Source organism: Elaeis guineensis, chromosome 14 (genome assembly GCF_000442705.2).
Source record: "Elaeis guineensis isolate ETL-2024a chromosome 14, EG11, whole genome shotgun sequence".
Lineage (NCBI taxonomy): Eukaryota > Viridiplantae > Streptophyta > Magnoliopsida > Arecales > Arecaceae > Elaeis > Elaeis guineensis.
In genome coordinates, this window is record NC_026006.2 from 5,409,140 (window position 1) to 5,421,432 (window position 12,293).

Sequence of the window (12,293 nt, forward strand, 5' to 3'; positions counted from 1 at the left end):
AGAACCTCGTCCTAACATGAGCAAAGTCGAAGGCCCAATTATTTAGAGACCGGATGGGGGAGAGGCCCTTGCAACAGTCCTTATGCGCCCCCACAACCATGTTAAGAACAGAAGGAGAACCTCGTCCTAACATAAGCAAGATCGAAGGTCCGATTATTTAGAGACTGGATAGGGGGAGAGGCCCTTGCAACGGCCCTTATGCGCCTCCACAGCCATGTTAGGAACAGGAGGAGAACCTCATCCTAACATGAGCAAGGTCGAAGGCCCGATTATTTAGAGATTGGATGGGAGGAGAGGCCCTTGCAACAGCTCTTACGTGCCCCCACAGCCCTATTAGGAACAGGAGAAAAATCTCATCCTAATATGAGCTGAAATTGACTGTGTCGGGAACAAGAGGAGAACCTCGTCCTGACACAAACGAAGACCTGATCGTTCAAGACCGGATGAGGGGGAAAGTCTCCTCAACGGCTCCTCTACACCCCTACAACCTCGTTAAGAGCAGAGGAAAAACCCTCACTCAAACACAAAAAAAAAGAGGGAGAGAAAAAGGAAAAGCGACGAGCCATGCCAGTGATAAGGAAAAAATAAACTACATTGAAGACACAAGAAACCTCATCTCAACGAGGAAGAAAACTCTTGTCAAAAACTCTCAGTCTCTAAGAGGGAACCCAACACTGACAGGAGAAAATCGACTTCCTCAAGGTAACAAGAAGTTCGGGCCCCCAAGCTCGAGCACCGGGAGGAAGCATCAAACTCGAGTGGCCTCGAAAAGACCTTCGATCATGAACAAAAAGGGCAAATCAATACAACGACGATTAGGAACCTTCAAACAATGTTGACATCGAACAAGACAAAAGACGAAAGAAGCTCGACAAACAATAACTCAAAGCAAGAATAGACAAGGTAATGAGAAAATTTTTTTTCATTTCATTAATAAAGTGTACATTACAAAACCTTTGAAGGCCAAAAAAGAAAAACGACAAGAAAAGAAAAGAATACATGGAAGAACAAAAGGTAAAAGAAGCTCTAAGGAAGCTCGGCTTCTTCCGACTTTAAACTCTCGGTTCTGGTCATTGTCAGGGATTGCTTTAAGTTTTCGACTTCTTCTTCAAGTTTCTTCTTTCTTAAAAGCATCTCCCGATACATTTGGTAGAACCGCCGGCTTTCACCCTCCGACTCCTGAAGCCTCTTCCTCAAAATCTCGGACTCCACCTCGGCATCCTTGACCACCTGCTGCTCGTAGGCCAGCTGAATCTTCAACCGCTGTAGTTCGGCCTTCTCCTGCCCAAGGGCCATGGACTCACTCAGACAACTGCCTCTGAAGGCGGGCAACCTCGTCGGTCGCCATCTTGAGCTTCCTTCGATAGTCGTCTACTTGCCCACACCAGCCGACTCGGTAGGCATTGTAGTTCGCCTCGATGTCCTGCAGCTGCTTCTGAAGGTCGGAGAATTTCTTCGACCAGTCTCGATCGTGGTCGGTCTGAGTTGTGAGCCAGGATGAGCTCCCTTCCAACTGGCCGATCTTCTCTCGTGCAGCTGCCAGCTCGACCTCAAGGAAGCTGATCTTGGAAGCCTGAGTCCAAGATTGGTCGCTGGCACATTTTCGGAGTTTCTCAAGCTCCTTCACGAAGTCAGCCTTCCTCCGGGTGTAGTCCATGAAGCCCTTTTTGTGGAGGTCCCGAAAGCGAGCGGCCTCTGCAGTGACTTCCGAATGGCTCTTCCTCAGTCGGTGAAGTTCGTCATCCAGCTTCTTTGATTTCTTTGTCAGGTGACGAACTTTTCTTCTGAGGTTTCGGATCATCGACTTCAGAGAAATTCTCTGTGGTAGGGGAAGAGCTTCGGCAGGACACTGTCGTTGGAAGACAAGAGCACCACAACATAAATCAGTGCAAGAAAACAAAAAAGAAGAAAAAAGAATGCAGAGTAAGACAAAGGAGCTCTCTGTAAAAAAGAATCCAGTTTCATTGATTAAATAGTTCTTACATACAAGAGAACGAGAAAAAGTTGCAACAAAAAAAAAATACAAAATTAGAGGTTTCGGACCTCTAGGGCAGAAGTGGGAGAGTTCGACACCCTCGGAAGGTCGGCCGCGGTAGCTGCGGCAGTCGAGGAAGTCCCGGCTGGAGGAAGACCGGCAGTAGCTTCAGAAGGCCCGGCTTCGTCATCGAATGCCTCATCCAGGAAGCCGAGGTCCAACTTGGAAAACTTTCCGACCACCTTCTCTTGGCAGAGCTCGAAGCCCTTGATGAAGGCGGCTTGACCGAACTCGACCTTCAGAGCCCTCATCTCGGAGGAGGTTTTGAACTCCACTGCTCGGACCATTGCCTCCGAAACCAGGGTCGGGATCTGCACCTTCAACTCGGAGACCTCGGCCTCTGCTTTCTTTCTTTCCTCCTATAAGGTGGCCCTCAAGTCTGTCGAGGTCTGCCCCTCCTTCTGCAGCGCCTCTTGGAGACTCGCGACTTCGGCGATCTTCTCCTTGAGGCGGGCAGCCTCGACCAGGCAACCTTCCTCCACCTGGGCAGCCTCCTTCCTAGCATTACTCATCGCCTCGATGTTGGCGATGAGCTGGTGTCCAATCTGCAAGAGCGGTCGGGGAGTCAATATAAAAGCTAAGGAATAAGCTAAGTAAAGAGGCGAGAAGAAGAAAGGAGTAAATTGACCTACTTCGAGAAAGGACCCCAGAGAGTCCCAGACCCGCTACTCAGGATCGGCGTGAACAATCCTGTGGACGATCTCGGGCAGGATGCACCCATCGACCAATCTCTTTATTAGATCCCTATTGTTGAAGGGATTTTTCCTCGGATCTTCTTCAGAGCCGTCGGCCCCCTCGATGGCTGCCCTGCGGCTCTTGCGGGCCAATGTCTTCTTTCTCCTCCGTTCGACCCCTGGTGCCTCCTCGGGCCGGGCCTCTGGAGCGGGAATCTCGGCCGGGGGGCTCCTTGAAGAGGCTCGGGAGACTGCGAGCTCGACATTAGAGAGAGTGTTGACGGCAATGGCCGCCTGGGCAGGCACGGCCAAGCTGGTCTCTTCTGCCCTTGCCCTCTTTGCCGCCCCCGAAGATGCTGCGCCTTTCCTTTTGTGGGTCTTGAGATCCTGGACTAGCATTTGAGCTGCGTCAGCGTCCATATCTGCAGTGAATGAGAATCGACACAACTTAGCAAAAGAATAAGAAGAAAGGGAAAGCAAAAAAAAATAAAAATAATAAAATAATAAAAAATAAAAATACCGACAGGATTGAGAGGGCTTAGGCTGATGTTAAACAAGAGTTGTCCCTTCAGGAGGTTGGAGAGAAGAGGAGCTGGATAAGCCTCAAGTTTATTGGAGGCTTCAAGGTCGTCCTGTCTCAGGCTAGAAGCCCGACGGACGGAATCCCTCAGGGAGCCCCAGGGGGGCAACCCCAGCTCCAAGGTCGGGCATCGGACGTAGAAGTACCTCTCTTTCCAGTTGTGGATAGAAGAGGGGGCCCCTTTCAGCAACCCCTTTCTACCGAACTGAGGGAAGAAATACCACCAGTCCTTTGCCGAGGGATGACGTTTGAAGGTATAGAAATTTCTAAACAAAGAAATGGTTGGCCGAACTTCAGCTAAACTACAAAGAGAAAGAAATCCTATCAGAAATCTAAAGGAGTTCGGTACTACAGAAACTAAAGAAATATTTAAGAAGCGAAAAAGAGCAATAACAAAAGGTGGAAGCGGAAGTCAAAGCCCGGTGCAGAAAGCTTCTTGGTATAAACAGAAGCAGCCGGGGGGAGGGGCGCTAGCCCGACCAGTCGGCCCGAAAAGCTCCAGTTCGTACTCCGGAGGAACCCCGTACTGAATCCTAATCAGTGAGATTTCCTTCAGAGTCAGAGAACTGGAAATGATGTCTGGTACAAAGACCGGAAGAGGTTCATCTACAGAACTAAGATTTTGGAGGGCTGGAACGGACGAACTCCTAGAACTGCTAGAGGAAGAAGTATTGGAGGACATTTTGAATCAAGTGAAAATCCTAAAAATTGAAAAAAAATTGAAAAAAATAAGAAACAGGATGTTCGTAGAAAATCGAACAGGTGGAATGTAAAGGAGGAAAAATGGAAGAAGAATAGCAAGAAAAAAAAAGGGAAGTTCTGGAACTAACCTAGGCTGGTCGGAATGATGCAGAGATAGGGACGACTCGAAGAACGCCTAAGGCCGAGAAGGACGCTGGGGAAGAACGGAACTCTCAGGAAGAAGGAGGAACCGAAGAAACTCTCAGGCAAAGTGAGACCCCTGAAAGAGGGAGGCGAGCTTAAATAGGCGATGAGGTCCGACGCAATAATGATCGCAGATCTCCTCTGACCGATCTACAACCATCACGTGTCCCACTCATCATGGCAGGCGGCTGAAAGCAGTGACAACTGACAGAATCAATATTGCGCCGTACCTAGAGCAACGCTCCAGCAGAAATTCTGAAAAAATCTTTTCAAATCGCCTCGATTTGAAAAGACTCCAACACCAGCATGCCAAACTCCAAAATATCTGAAAACAATCGAGTACAAAAATCGAGGGAGACAACTTCGGCTGTGAAAATTTTTATGTACTTCCTTCATTCGGAACCCAAACTCGGAAGTAGAGGGATTGGTGTTGGGTATAAAATACCCCCAGCCAAAGTTCGTGAAAGGCCAACCCTCCCAGGGCTCTTCTGGCTTCCGACCTTATGCGGTGTCTTTCGGAACTCCCCCGACTGTCCGAGCTTCCATAATACCATCCGGACTTCTCCAATAATGAGCTCCCCCATTCATGTACCAGACTGCTTCAAATACTCTCCGAGCTTCACTATCAGCCGACTTTCTACAGTGATCGACTATTCTCCGAATCTCTTCCAAACTTCTTCCAGCCACGAACGACTTTACTCCGAACTTCTTCCGAACTTCGTCAATGTCTGAGCTTCTTCAGCAGCGAGACTTCTACAATAAGAAGTCTCCATCCGAGCTTCCACGATAACTGATCTTCGTCCGAGCTTCTACAATAAGCGAACTTCGTCCAGACTCCTACAAGAGCCAGACTCCGTCCGAACTTCTACAACAGAATTGAATCCCGGACTCCTCCAACGTTCGACCTTTCCCAGTATCCTCAAGACTCCTCCAACGGACGAACTTCCACAACGCCATCCAAACTCCACTGTCAGTCGACCCTCTGTCAGATTTCTCATGAAATCGGACCTCTCCGACGGACAGTCCTCAGACGAGCTTCTACATCAGGCAAATTCTAGACAGACTTCTCTAGCAATTGAACTCCTGCCAGACTTCTCCAACAGAAAGTCTCCGTCCGAGCTTCTACAGCAAATGACTTTCGCCTGCAGCATCAGCGTCCAAGGCACCCGACAACAGTAGACTCGTCAGTAACCTCGAAAACATCCGACCTCTCTTAGACTACTGAGATCGAGAGCCAGTCCGCTCCATTAGATGTCCCAGCCGAGCTTCAGCCATCCGACCCGAACTCTCCGACAAGTCGCGACAACGGACACCACTCCACTCTCTGTAATAGATTTCATGTGGCCCCACCACTCTATGACAAGTTGCAACAACGGACACCACTCCACTCTCCATAACAAACTCCATGTGGCCCTAAACGGCCCCCTGACGCCATTACTCTTCGTAACAAACTTCGTGTGGCCCCGAACGGCCCACTACCAGGCAGTTACAGACCTCGCTGTCAATTAGTTACGCTCTCCGTCTATAAAAGGGACATCCAGATACGTTCTTCTCTAAGCTCTAAATTCTATCTCGAAACTCTGCTAAAATCTCATTCGAGTGCTCCATTTCTGTTGAGGCAGAGTACTGACTTGAGCGTCGGAGGATCTTGCCGGAGCACCCCCAACTTCGGTTTAGACTTCCCTTGCAGGTCCCGACGGCGGACGCGATCTCCTCGAATCCAGCTTTTCCGACGTCGGCGAAATTCTGCACCAACATATATAAAATTCATAGCTCTAATACCACTATTGAAATTTCATGTCGAGGTACACATATATATTTTAATTTTTTTTTTCTAAACAACATAGCAGAATAAAAAATTAAAATATCTTTTAATCTTAATCATGCATACATAAAATATAGAACATAAAAATCTACTTCGTATGCTGAAATTGAACACATGCTGAATTTTATGCTAAAATTAAATATGTGATCGAATGATATACCTGTTTCGTAATTTTTTTCTTTAAATCTGGATCTGAAAGAGAGTAGGTTCTCCCTTAGCCACGTAAGTACTCGATCTCTATGGGTATCCACTCAAGATCAGTCTGAAACAGCCCTCTTTGATGTTAATCTTTCTTCTTTAAGAATAATCTTCCTGCAAATCTAAACGAAGCCTAGATCGTGATCAACTCTTTGATCCTTTTCTTGATCTTTTCTCTTCTTCTCTGACTCTTTTTTTCTTGATTATAAAATAATCAAGATCTGAAAATTAGTAAGCAAGGGGATGCCCAAGCTCTTCTTGGATGTAGAGATATGGGACGCCCAATATCTTTGGGCATTGGAGCCTTAGGGGAGAAGAGAGAGAGAAGAGAAAGGGGGCGTGGGGAGTTTTTGTGGGAGGTGTGGGCTGCTAGAAATCGATCTAAGGAGCCTTAGGGAAGCCCCTTTAAATAGATAAAAAATTTGAATCCTATTCAAAATCAAATAGCTCCTTAATATAAGTCCTACTTGCATTAGGAATCCTTATTTCTTTAGTTATTTGATCCCTTTTAAGAGACCCATTAAGTGCCAACTATTGGAGCCTTTGCACCTACTTTTGCATACGCTACATGGCACTTATGAGTGAAGTAAATTTTAGTGCAGGGATAAAATGATAATTTTAAATTTTTTTCAAAATTATTATTTTACAACGAAAATTATTAATTAATCTAATTAATTAACATGTATGAACCCTACACAAGGATCTAAATATGATATATATATATATATATAGCATGTATTTAAATTTGAAATTCAAACTTCTACAGTAAACATTTTACTGTTATGTGTTCAGAACATATTACCTTTGTACGGATAGTCGATCGTCGCAATCTGATCACCGTCGGGAGAGTCTGATCGTCGCAACACAGCCACACAGTATGTCTGGCCTCTGCGGATCGTCCACACGAAGCTCCCGATCTGATCGGCTCCTCACAAATGCTAGTTCGTGGCAGAACTCTTTCGACGGTCGATGTTGATCGAACTCCTTCGATCTTGATCTGCTGACTCTTCAGACGTTCCAGATCGTCAGCAGAAGTGCTTGAGAGGTTGATGAATCTCTCCCTGAGATCTGGTGGGCTCACAACACTTGTAGCTCACTTTCTCACTTTCCGAACCCTAGGCAGTAACCCTAAGGTACACACAGAAAATCCTGTGCCCACTTTCTTTCTTTTCTTTCCTCTCGAAATTTTTAAACTTTTCAAATTCATGCAGAAAGCTTTCTCACGCCCACTTTTCTTTCTCAAAAATCTCTTTTGCACACCCCACCTTCTTATCTCTTTTTAAAATAATGCAAGATGCGTCTTAAACGCGTGACAGGATAAAGCTAGGTGGTTGCTCATTTAAATTTAAATCGAATTTGAATTCAAATGCCAACCAACCCATCCTTATCCACTCTTGACGTGAGAAGAGAAGAGAGTGGGCTCCCTTGTGCGTGGAGAGTTTACAAGAAAAACTATTTCTCGTGTAGAAAAAGTGGCGCACAAGATAAGGTGTGGCGCATAGAGTTGGTTGCCCATTCAAATTCAAACTTCATTTGAATTTGAATGGCCAACCAATCATCTTTATCCATCCAAATGGCGCACAAATGGAGGGGCATGGAAGGCTTCTGCGTGGGAGAGAATTCACGAGAAGTTGTTTCTCGTGAATTCAAATGGGCGCAGATAAGTGAGGTGGCGCAGGGAGAGAATTCAAAAGGTGGTTTCAACCTAATTGAGATAACATAATCAAAATAGGTTAGATACAATTAGACTAAGTTAAACCCAACTTAATTAGGCTTAATTAGGCTCAATAAACCCGACTTATAGTCTTCATACATAGCTTAATCATGAATGAGTATAAACCAAAATATGAATTCATGTGCATAAGATTTCATGGTAGTCTCAGGTTTAAAAATCAGTTGTACAACTTTCACTTAAAAAATTATCTTTTGACATACAAATAAGACTCTATAAGATGTTCTCTATTGGTGAGTTAATTCAGTGAACTCATTCTCTAATGAGCATCCATATTCTTGGATTAGTGTCCCAGACAAGTGGCTTGCGAAATCAGCCATCCTCTCCATCAAGCATACATAGAATGTGCCAGTTTATCTGGGACATTGATCCCTGACTCAATATTCCTCCAATCATGAATGTTTTAAATTAGGATTTTGAGATTTTAGATTTCATTGACATGAACTCTTCATGATCCTAAAATCATTGTCCTAATCTATGAGGTTCATCATAATCTTAAATAAGATACAGCTGTAATAATGAATCAAAAATACCTCATTTATTTCATGAATAAATAATGTCATTGTATGAGTTGATAGATGATACAGAAAAAATTTCATCGCATTCCATATGCGATTGACTTATAGGGCATTTATTCTTTTAGCCTCAACTCTTGCAAAGACAAGTTAATCACATTTTTGTCAATTAATATGTACCCTATTTCTTTGTAGCTCCCCAGATTGATCCGACAGTTGTTATCTTGGATGATAAAATCGATGTTTGCTCAAGAAAGGCATAAGTTACAAAAGTACAAAGTCAAACAATGCGATAGCAGTAGCCCATCTTCCTAGTTGCAACTAGTATAGCAAGAAGTGGGCACTAGAGAGATTCAGAATATACCAGCAGAAGGAAAGAACCCGATTACAAAGTATCACGCCCCCGACCCGAGATTGTGAATCGAGGGTCATGACAACTGCCGCATACTTATAGAATACTTTTTCCATAAGCATGCAAGGCATCTCATCATAATATCTTCACAAACAGTTAAATAAATTTTTCTTTATTCAATAATCAAACCTTGATTCAAATAATAAATCAAAACTAAGTGTTCAAAAGAAAGTAACTGTCTGACAAAGTCAATACTAAAAAACAAAACTAAAGGTCTTGAATCAATTCTGAGAAAAATTCTAAATCAATGAGTTAACTCCATCTCTAATCGCTCTCCCAACCGAAATCCCGCATTATGCTAATTTTCTGGATCTGTAAGAAAAACATAAAACTTATCATGAGCTAAATAGCCCAGTAAGTAGTGTATACCTTTAACTGAATAATCAGGCAAATAATACTATGCATAACAAATCAATATGTAATTTCATGAAATCATATTCATACTGTCAATCATATATAAAAGTCAATTCATCATAATTTTTAATTATGCTTTTCTTCTTAAATTCATCAATTTCTTAAATTCTTCTTACCAACCATGACTATGACCACATTATCCCTGTGGCAGGGTCATAATACCGCGTATCTGCTTGCGGTGGGCTGCGAATCATCTGGCAGCCAAGTCCTTTGGAACCGCTAGTCTAGCTGGCGGTTTTGTCGCTGGTCTATCTGGCGACATGTCGCTGGTCTCACTGACGACATAAATCCTCAGGACAGTCAATTGCCAACGTATATGCCCCCATTGGCGGGATCCTCAACACAGTCAGGTTGTCAATTTCATATTGTCTTCCAATTCATATATTATTTTCAAGAATAATAAAATTAATTGATATTCGAGTCAAATCAATTATAACATTCTTTGAGATCATATATCATCATAATAATTGCTCAACAAATAACTTCAATCATAAATAATTTTCTACAATTAACTTTCATCATAAATAATTTTCAATAATTATTTCAATAAATAATTTCAATCGCAAGCATGCATAAATTTATTTAATTCATAATATACCAGATAAATTTAGTAAAAGTAAACACTACTTACCTCAAAAGAAAGTCCAAACTAGAAATTCTAAGGATCTCAAAAATCCTTCTCTGAACCTGATATGTCAAATATTATATTTTAAATCAAAATTTCATCAAATTAAAAATAACTAAATTATTAAAATCTAATATCCCCACTAGGATCAATTCGTCGACAGCATCCCATTTTTCGAATTAATCCATGGACATCCTAATTTTATTTTTATTTTTATTGCTATTTTTTTTTCTTTTTCTTTTCCTTTCTTTTCCTTTTCTTCTTTTTTTTTCTTTTTTTCTTTTCCTTTTCTTCTTTTTCTTCTTCTTCTTCTTCTTCCCGCGTCGAAACAGAGGACTCTTGGTCCTCAAGCCTTGATCGGCCGTTCGGGACGCGGCCGCCACGGCGGAGGCCGGCGACCGACGGGGCCACTCCTCCGGTCACGGAGGAAACATGGCCGGCGATCAATTCCGATCGCCGGCGCCGGAGATTTCAAAGAAAAGAGACTCAAAAAAACAGAGTCTCTTTCCCATCGGTAGATCGGCGACACTCGTCGCCGGCCACCGCGCACAAACGCACGGGGGGAAAGAGGAAGGAAAGGAGGAAAAGGAGGGAAGCTTACCTTGACCTCCGGTGACTTCGTCGGAGAGAAAACACAGCGAGAAACCCAACTGTGCCCGCGGCTCTTCTTCGAAAAAAACGGAGAGAAAGAGAGGGAGAAGAGGCCGATAGATTGATTCCAAAGAGAGGGGAGACCTTCTTATAGAGGGTCCTAGGATTTCGAGGGATCCAAGGACTCCTAAAGTCTCTGGGTCTCACCGGAGAAGAAGACTCCTACCGGGAGTCTTCTTCCCGATTTAACTCTGTATTTTTTTTTTTTTTTGGAATTTTGTGGGCTGTAATGGGTTTTGGGCTATAACATTCTTCACCCCTAAAAAGAAATTTCGTCCTCGAAATTTTTCATACCTATAGTCTCGAAGAGCTGGAGATATTTTTGCTTCATTTCTTCCTCTAGCTCCCAAGTAGCTTCTCTTTCTGAATGTCGACTCCACTGTACCTTGACATAAGGAATGTTGCGACGTCTCAGCACCTGTTCTTTACGGTCTACGATCCGTATCGGGTATTCTTGATATGTTAGATCCTTCCTGGCTTGTACTGGTTCAAGTTCCACAATGTGACTTGGATCTGATAAATATTTCTTTAACATAGAAACATAACATTATGTACTCCTGCAAGTGAAGGGAGTAAGGCAAGTCGATAAGCCACCTCACCAATTCTTTCCAAAATCTCAAACGGACCCACATATCTAGGATTCAATTTGCCACGAATGTCAAATCTTGAGATTCCTTTTGAAGGAGATACTTTGAGAAACACATGGTCACCGACTTGAAACTCTAATTTTCGTCTCCTGTTGTCTGCATAACTTTTCTGTCTGCTTTGTGCTGCCCGTAGTCGTTCTTTAATTAATTGAATCTTTTCGACTGCTTGTTGAACAAGTTCGGAACCCAATATTCTTCGCTCACCGACATCATCCCAGTGAATCGGTGATCGACATCTTCTACCATATAAAGCTTCGTAAGGTGCCATACCAATGCTAGCTTGATAACTGTTATTGTAAGCGAACTCAATCAAAGGTAGATGCTCATCCCATGAACTCTTCATATCCAAAATACAAGTTCTCAACATATCTTCTAAGATCTGAATAGTTCTCTCTGACTGACCATCAGTCTGTGGATGAAAAGTTGTACTGAAGTTCAATTTTGTTCCTAATGCCTTGTGTAAGCTCTTCCAAAACTGTGATACAAATCTGGTGTCTCGATCCGATACGATGGTCACTGGAATTCCATGTAGTCTTACAATTTCTTTCATATATAACTTTGCTAGTCTTTCCAAGGTAAATCCAACTCTAATTGGAAGAAAGTGTGCAGACTTTGTCAATCGGTCCACAATCACCCAGGCTGCATCATTTTTACTGGGAGTCTTCGGTAGTCCAGTTACAAAATCCATAGTGATATGTTTCCACTTTCAAACTGGAATATCAAGAGGTTGAAGTAGTCCCGTAGGTCTCTGATGTTCAGCTTTAACTTGTTGACACACCAAACATTGAGCCACGAATTGAGCGATCTCTCTCTTCATATTATTCCACCAGTACATTTCTTTTAGGTCTCTATACATCTTGGTACCTCCCGGATGAACTGTATAACCGGTCTGGTGTACTTCCTGAAGTATTTCATGCTTGAGTGCTGAATCATTGGGTACGCAAATCCTGTTGTCGAACCTTAACGAACCGTCTTCATGTATCTTGAATTCAGATTGAACACCAGCTTCCACTGAATTTCTTATTTTCATTAGTTGTGGATCATCATTCTGGGCAACTAAAATTCTTTCAATGAGTGTTGGCTGAACCCTCATGTTGGCT

The 12,293-nt window shown here is 43.3% G+C and overlaps 1 protein-coding gene across 9 annotated transcripts in view; it reads right to left on the reverse strand.

Moving 5' to 3' along the window:
* LOC105035449 (NAD(P)H-quinone oxidoreductase subunit S, chloroplastic) overlaps positions 1–12,293 on the reverse strand; it is a 52,445-nt gene that overhangs the window by 20,606 nt on the left and 19,546 nt on the right. For 2 of the 9 annotated variants that reach the window (XR_012136710.1, XM_073248386.1), the window contains one exon: positions 8,953–9,168. The exons of 6 other annotated variants lie outside the window; for them this stretch is intronic. The gene's annotated coding sequence lies outside the window, so the exon portion shown is untranslated. Of the gene's footprint in view, positions 1–8,952; positions 9,169–9,901; positions 9,958–12,293 lie in introns of those variants that run through there. One more of the 9 variants, XR_012136711.1, reaches the window with a different exon arrangement.